Source organism: Salvelinus alpinus, chromosome 38 (genome assembly GCF_045679555.1).
Source record: "Salvelinus alpinus chromosome 38, SLU_Salpinus.1, whole genome shotgun sequence".
Classification (NCBI taxonomy): domain Eukaryota; kingdom Metazoa; phylum Chordata; class Actinopteri; order Salmoniformes; family Salmonidae; genus Salvelinus; species Salvelinus alpinus.
In genome coordinates, this window is record NC_092123.1 from 1 (window position 1) to 7500 (window position 7500).

Here is a 7500-nt window from a genome sequence, read left to right on the forward strand (position 1 = left end):
TTTTCTTTGTCCAGCTCCAGAAGGTTGAGAGGGATAATTTACTAATTGTTATTTCACTGTGTGAAGTTGTTATTTCATCTTCTGATTATTACTGCAAAGCAGCATGACTCCTGCGCGAGAGGCGCTAAACAACTGTCAGAAGTGGGATTTGAACCCACGCCTCCAGGGGAGACTGCGACCTGAACGCAGCGCCTTAGACCGCTCGGCCATCCTGACTGCTGGACAGTAACTGGGTTTCGGGTTAAAGAGTAGAAGACCAGTAAATGACCAGTAAATAAAGACCAGTAAATGCACGATACTGACTTGCACTTTCAATAGTCATTTGTTTTTATCAATTACAAGCTCCAGTCATTGATTTAACCTCAATATGGCCTTCAATGGGAAACGCGTAGAAAATCGTCATTGATTGAGCGCTAAAGTGGCCTCAGAATATGGACATTCTGATATAAATGATCAAATTGCTCAGATAAGACCGAAAAGGTGTCTGGAAGTATCAGCAACCATCAGGGTAAGAGTGACAACAGGTCCACATGGGGGAAATCTTAACAAATGGCTTAATGGGTATTTGCAGCGCAATCTTGTTTTTATTTATTTTTAGGGTTTAACAAGGCAGCTCACCTGTGACCTGTGGCTTGACTTTAGATGCGGCGACTTCGATTATCCTGAAGACTATATTTTTGTTCTTCCCGCCAATACAATCCACTGACAACGACCGACGAGTTGTGCCTTCCGAGATGCCTTTTGTTATTTGCCTGTTTGGGAAATTGCGCGATTCTTGCAATTCTCTTTCAGCCTCTCATCAACTAGCTGTTTTTGCAGAATGTTACAAATACGATAGTTATTCACTAGTCATATTAACTAGGTGTTATTTCCATTACCGTAAGTCATTTATTTATCAACTGGTTTTCAACAAAGCAGCATGACATGCAGGCGCTAAAGAGTTGTCAGAAGTGGATGTCGAACACACGCCTCCAGGGGAGACTGCGACCTGAATGGCTTAATGGTTATTTTCAACGCAATCGTGTTTTTATTATATTTTTCGGGTTTAACAAGGCATCTCACCTATGACGTGTGGCTTGACTTTAGATGCGGCGAGTTCGATTACCCTGCAGACTATAAAAGTGTCTTCAGAATATGGCCATTTTGACATGAATATAAAAATCCCTCAGATAGGACCAAAAAAGTGTCTGGAGCAATCCGTCAGGGTAAGAGTGACAACAGGTCCACATGTCAAAATGGGGGAAATCTTAGCAAAAGGCTTAATGGTTATTCATGAGAATCCTGTTGTTGTATTTTTGAGTGTATCATGGGATCTCACCTGAAATCTGTGGCTTGCCCACAAACCTGTAACCTATGCTACTGTTGCCTATAGAGCTAGAAGGATGGATAACCAGGTGTGTAAATGTGTGAGGTGAGATAGATGGCCTGCAGTCCTATCCCAAATGGACACCTGATCCCTATGTACTTGTGGAGATCTGAGAGGATGTGATTGGTATATGAAACACGAATAAACTTCCACCTCCGGAGGGGTCAAAAAATGTATTTTCGTTGTCGGCAGGATTCGAACCTGCGCGGGAAGATCCCAATGGATTTCTAGTCCATCGCCTTAACCACTCGGCCACGACAACTGTGACAGTCGAATTGTTTGTTAGAAGTGAAGGGCCCGGCAGGCATAGCCTACAGCAAAAGATAATTTAATAACTGAAGGATAATGTAGTAAGTCACTATAATGCATTAACTTCATGAAATGTTCCCCTCATTCAGTTGTTATTAAGTACTGCTTTTTCTTATTTGCTTTGTCCAGCTCCAGAAGGTTGAGAGGGATAATTTACTAATTGTTATTTCACTGTGTGAAGTTGTTATTTCATCTTCTGATTATTACTGCAAAGCAGCATGACTCCTGCGCGAGAGGCGCTAAACAACTGTCAGAAGTGGGATTTGAACCCACGCCTCCAGGGGAGACTGCGACCTGAACGCAGCGCCTTAGACCGCTCGGCCATCCTGACTGCTGGACAGTAACTGGGTTTCGGGTTAAAGAGTAGAAGACCAGTAAATGACCAGTAAATAAAGACCAGTAAATGCACGATACTGACTTGCACTTTCAATAGTCATTTGTTTTTATCAATTACAAGCTCCAGTCATTGATTTAACCTCAATATGGCCTTCAATGGGAAACGCGTAGAAAATCGTCATTGATTGAGCGCTAAAGTGGCCTCAGAATATGGACATTCTGATATAAATGATCAAATTGCTCAGATAAGACCGAAAAGGTGTCTGGAAGTATCAGCAACCATCAGGGTAAGAGTGACAACAGGTCCACATGGGGGAAATCTTAACAAATGGCTTAATGGGTATTTGCAGCGCAATCTTGTTTTTATTTATTTTTAGGGTTTAACAAGGCAGCTCACCTGTGACCTGTGGCTTGACTTTAGATGCGGCGACTTCGATTATCCTGAAGACTATATTTTTGTTCTTCCCGCCAATACAATCCACTGACAACGACCGACGAGTTGTGCCTTCCGAGATGCCTTTTGTTATTTGCCTGTTTGGGAAATTGCGCGATTCTTGCAATTCTCTTTCAGCCTCTCATCAACTAGCTGTTTTTGCAGAATGTTACAAATACGATAGTTATTCACTAGTCATATTAACTAGGTGTTATTTCCATTACCGTAAGTCATTTATTTATCAACTGGTTTTCAACAAAGCAGCATGACATGCAGGCGCTAAAGAGTTGTCAGAAGTGGATGTCGAACACACGCCTCCAGGGGAGACTGCGACCTGAATGGCTTAATGGTTATTTTCAACGCAATCGTGTTTTTATTATATTTTTCGGGTTTAACAAGGCATCTCACCTATGACGTGTGGCTTGACTTTAGATGCGGCGAGTTCGATTACCCTGCAGACTATAAAAGTGTCTTCAGAATATGGCCATTTTGACATGAATATAAAAATCCCTCAGATAGGACCAAAAAAGTGTCTGGAGCAATCCGTCAGGGTAAGAGTGACAACAGGTCCACATGTCAAAATGGGGGAAATCTTAGCAAAAGGCTTAATGGTTATTCATGAGAATCCTGTTGTTGTATTTTTGAGTGTATCATGGGATCTCACCTGAAATCTGTGGCTTGCCCACAAACCTGTAACCTATGCTACTGTTGCCTATAGAGCTAGAAGGATGGATAACCAGGTGTGTAAATGTGTGAGGTGAGATAGATGGCCTGCAGTCCTATCCCAAATGGACACCTGATCCCTATGTACTTGTGGAGATCTGAGAGGATGTGATTGGTATATGAAACACGAATAAACTTCCACCTCCGGAGGGGTCAAAAAAATGTATTTTCGTTGTCGGCAGGATTCGAACCTGCGCGGGAAGATCCCAATGGATTTCTAGTCCATCGCCTTAACCACTCGGCCACGACAACTGTGACAGTAGAATTGTTTGTTAGAAGTGAAGGGCCCGGCAGGCATAGCCTAGAGCAAACGATAATTTAATAACTGAAGGATAATGTAGTAAAAAACGATAACTGAAGGATAATGTAGTAAGTCACTATAATGCATTAACTTCATGAAATGTTCCCCTCATTCAGTTGTTATTAAGTACTGCTTTTTCTTATTTTCTTTGTCCAGCTCCAGAAGGTTGAGAGGGATAATTTACTAATTGTTATTTCACTGTGTGAAGTTGTTATTTCATCTTCTGATTATTACTGCAAAGCAGCATGACTCCTGCGCGAGAGGCGCTAAACAACTGTCAGAAGTGGGATTTGAACCCACGCCTCCAGGGGAGACTGCGACCTGAACGCAGCGCCTTAGACCGCTCGGCCATCCTGACTGCTGGACAGTAACTGGGTTTCGGGTTAAAGAGTAGAAGACCAGTAAATGACCAGTAAATAAAGACCAGTAAATGCACGATACTGACTTGCACTTTCAATAGTCATTTGTTTTTATCAATTACAAGCTCCAGTCATTGATTTAACCTCAATATGGCCTTCAATGGGAAACGCGTAGAAAATCGTCATTGATTGAGCGCTAAAGTGGCCTCAGAATATGGACATTCTGATATAAATGATCAAATTGCTCAGATAAGACCGAAAAGGTGTCTGGAAGTATCAGCAACCATCAGGGTAAGAGTGACAACAGGTCCACATGGGGGAAATCTTAACAAATGGCTTAATGGGTATTTGCAGCGCAATCTTGTTTTTATTTATTTTTAGGGTTTAACAAGGCAGCTCACCTGTGACCTGTGGCTTGACTTTAGATGCGGCGACTTCGATTATCCTGAAGACTATATTTTTGTTCTTCCCGCCAATACAATCCACTGACAACGACCGACGAGTTGTGCCTTCCGAGATGCCTTTTGTTATTTGCCTGTTTGGGAAATTGCGCGATTCTTGCAATTCTCTTTCAGCCTCTCATCAACTAGCTGTTTTTGCAGAATGTTACAAATACGATAGTTATTCACTAGTCATATTAACTAGGTGTTATTTCCATTACCGTAAGTCATTTATTTATCAACTGGTTTTCAACAAAGCAGCATGACATGCAGGCGCTAAAGAGTTGTCAGAAGTGGATGTCGAACACACGCCTCCAGGGGAGACTGCGACCTGAATGGCTTAATGGTTATTTTCAACGCAATCGTGTTTTTATTATATTTTTCGGGTTTAACAAGGCATCTCACCTATGACGTGTGGCTTGACTTTAGATGCGGCGAGTTCGATTACCCTGCAGACTATAAGAGTGTCTTCAGAATATGGCCATTTTGACATGAATATAAAAATCCCTCAGATAGGACCAAAAAAGTGTCTGGAGCAATCCGTCAGGGTAAGAGTGACAACAGGTCCACATGTCAAAATGGGGGAAATCTTAGCAAAAGGCTTAATGGTTATTCATGAGAATCCTGTTGTTGTATTTTTGAGTGTATCATGGGATCTCACCTGAAATCTGTGGCTTGCCCACAAACCTGTAACCTATGCTACTGTTGCCTATAGAGCTAGAAGGATGGATAACCAGGTGTGTAAATGTGTGAGGTGAGATAGATGGCCTGCAGTCCTATCCCAAATGGACACCTGATCCCTATGTACTTGTGGAGATCTGAGAGGATGTGATTGGTATATGAAACACGAATAAACTTCCACCTCCGGAGGGGTCAAAAAAATGTATTTTCGTTGTCGGCAGGATTCGAACCTGCGCGGGAAGATCCCAATGGATTTCTAGTCCATCGCCTTAACCACTCGGCCACGACAACTGTGACAGTAGAATTGTTTGTTAGAAGTGAAGGGCCCGGCAGGCATAGCCTACAGCAAACGATAATTTAATAACTGAAGGATAATGTAGTAAGTCACTATAATGCATTAACTTCATGAAATGTTCCCCTCATTCAGTTGTTATTAAGTACTGCTTTTTCTTATTTTCTTTGTCCAGCTCCAGAAGGTTGAGAGGGTTAATTTACTAATTGTTATTTCACTGTGTGAAGTTGTTATTTCATCTTCTGATTATTACTGCAAAGCAGCATGACTCCTGCGCGAGAGGCGCTAAACAACTGTCAGAAGTGGGATTTGAACCCACGCCTCCAGGGGAGACTGCGACCTGAACGCAGCGCCTTAGACCGCTCGGCCATCCTGACTGCTGGACAGTAACTGGGTTTCGGGTTAAAGAGTAGAAGACCAGTAAATGACCAGTAAATAAAGACCAGTAAATGCACGATACTGACTTGCACTTTCAATAGTCATTTGTTTTTATCAATTACAAGCTCCAGTCATTGATTTAACCTCAATATGGCCTTCAATGGGAAACGCGTAGAAAATCGTCATTGATTGAGCGCTAAAGTGGCCTCAGAATATGGACATTCTGATATAAATGATCAAATTGCTCAGATAAGACCGAAAAGGTGTCTGGAAGTATCAGCAACCATCAGGGTAAGAGTGACAACAGGTCCACATGGGGGAAATCTTAACAAATGGCTTAATGGGTATTTGCAGCGCAATCTTGTTTTTATTTATTTTTAGGGTTTAACAAGGCAGCTCACCTGTGACCTGTGGCTTGACTTTAGATGCGGCGACTTCGATTACCCTGAAGACTATAAAAGTGTCTTCAGAATATGGCCATTTTGACATGAATATAAAAACCCCTCAGATAGGACCAAAAAAGTGTCTGGAGCAATCTGTCAGGGTAAGAGTGACAACAGGTCCACATGTCAAAATGGGGGAAATCTTAGCAAAAGGCTTAATGGTTATTCATGAGAATCCTGTTGTTGTATTTTTGAGTGTATCATGCTACTGTTGCCCATGAGCTAGGGACGGATAACCAGGTGTGTAAATGTGTGAGGTGAGATAGATGGCCTGCAGTCCTATCCCAAATGGACACCTGATCCTATGTACTTGTGGAGATCTGAGAGGATGTGATTGGTATATGAAACACGAATAAACTTCCACCTCCGGAGGGGTCAAAAAAATGAATTTTCGTTGTCGGCAGGATTCGAACCTGCGCGGGAAGATCCCAATGGATTTCTAGTCCATCGCCTTAACCACTCGGCCACGACAACTGTGACAGTAGAATTGTTTGTTAGAAGTGAAGGGCCCGGCAGGCATAGCCTACAGCAAACGATAATGTAATAACTGAAGGATAATGTAGTAAGTCACTATAATGCATTAACTTCATGAAATGTTCCCCTCATTCAGTTGTTATTAAGTACTGCTTTTTCTTATTTTCTTTGTCCAGCTCCAGAAGGTTGAGAGGGATAATTTACTAATTGTTATTTCACTGTGTGAAGTTGTTATTTCATCTTCTGATTATTACTGCAAAGCAGCATGACTCCTGCGCGAGAGGCGCTAAACAACTGTCAGAAGTGGGATTTGAACCCACGCCTCCAGGGGAGACTGCGACCTGAACGCAGCGCCTTAGACCGCTCGGCCATCCTGACTGCTGGACAGTAACTGGGTTTCGGGTTAAAGAGTAGAAGACCAGTAAATGACCAGTAAATAAAGACCAGTAAATGCACGATACTGACTTGCACTTTCAATAGTCATTTGTTTTTATCAATTACAAGCTCCAGTCATTGATTTAACCTCAATATGGCCTTCAATGGGAAACGCGTAGAAAATCGTCATTGATTGAGCGCTAAAGTGGCCTCAGAATATGGACATTCTGATATAAATGATCAAATTGCTCAGATAAGACCGAAAAGGTGTCTGGAAGTATCAGCAACCATCAGGGTAAGAGTGACAACAGGTCCACATGGGGGAAATCTTAACAAATGGCTTAATGGGTATTTGCAGCGCAATCTTGTTTTTATTTATTTTTAGGGTTTAACAAGGCAGCTCACCTGTGACCTGTGGCTTGACTTTAGATGCGGCGACTTCGATTACCCTGAAGACTATAAGAGTGTCTTCAGAATATGGCCATTTTGACATGAATATAAAAATCCCTCAGATAGGACCAAAAAAGTGTCTGGAGCAATCTGTCAGGGTAAGAGTGACAACAGGTCCACATGTCAAAATGGGGGAAATC

General features: G+C 42.2%; 9 non-coding genes across 9 annotated transcripts; all 9 read right to left on the bottom strand.

Annotated features, from left to right (window-relative positions):
* Positions 1-133: 133 nt before the first annotated feature.
* trnal-cag (transfer RNA leucine (anticodon CAG)) lies at positions 134-216 on the bottom strand. Its single transcript has one exon. It is a non-coding gene; the product is annotated as a tRNA-Leu (tRNA).
* A 1330-nt stretch (positions 217-1546) lies between these two features.
* trnas-aga (transfer RNA serine (anticodon AGA)) lies at positions 1547-1628 on the bottom strand. The gene has a single exon. It is a non-coding gene; the product is annotated as a tRNA-Ser (tRNA).
* A 295-nt stretch (positions 1629-1923) lies between these two features.
* Positions 1924-2006, bottom strand: trnal-cag (transfer RNA leucine (anticodon CAG)). The gene has a single exon. It is a non-coding gene; the product is annotated as a tRNA-Leu (tRNA).
* Positions 2007-3337: 1331 nt separating this feature from the next.
* trnas-aga (transfer RNA serine (anticodon AGA)) lies at positions 3338-3419 on the bottom strand. Its single transcript has one exon. It is a non-coding gene; the product is annotated as a tRNA-Ser (tRNA).
* Positions 3420-3743: 324 nt separating this feature from the next.
* Positions 3744-3826, bottom strand: trnal-cag (transfer RNA leucine (anticodon CAG)). Its single transcript has one exon. It is a non-coding gene; the product is annotated as a tRNA-Leu (tRNA).
* Positions 3827-5157: 1331 nt separating this feature from the next.
* trnas-aga (transfer RNA serine (anticodon AGA)) lies at positions 5158-5239 on the bottom strand. Its single transcript has one exon. It is a non-coding gene; the product is annotated as a tRNA-Ser (tRNA).
* Positions 5240-5534: 295 nt separating this feature from the next.
* Positions 5535-5617, bottom strand: trnal-cag (transfer RNA leucine (anticodon CAG)). Its single transcript has one exon. It is a non-coding gene; the product is annotated as a tRNA-Leu (tRNA).
* Positions 5618-6453: 836 nt separating this feature from the next.
* On the bottom strand, positions 6454-6535 carry trnas-aga (transfer RNA serine (anticodon AGA)). Its single transcript has one exon. It is a non-coding gene; the product is annotated as a tRNA-Ser (tRNA).
* Positions 6536-6830: 295 nt separating this feature from the next.
* On the bottom strand, positions 6831-6913 carry trnal-cag (transfer RNA leucine (anticodon CAG)). The gene has a single exon. It is a non-coding gene; the product is annotated as a tRNA-Leu (tRNA).
* Positions 6914-7500: the final 587 nt, after the last annotated feature.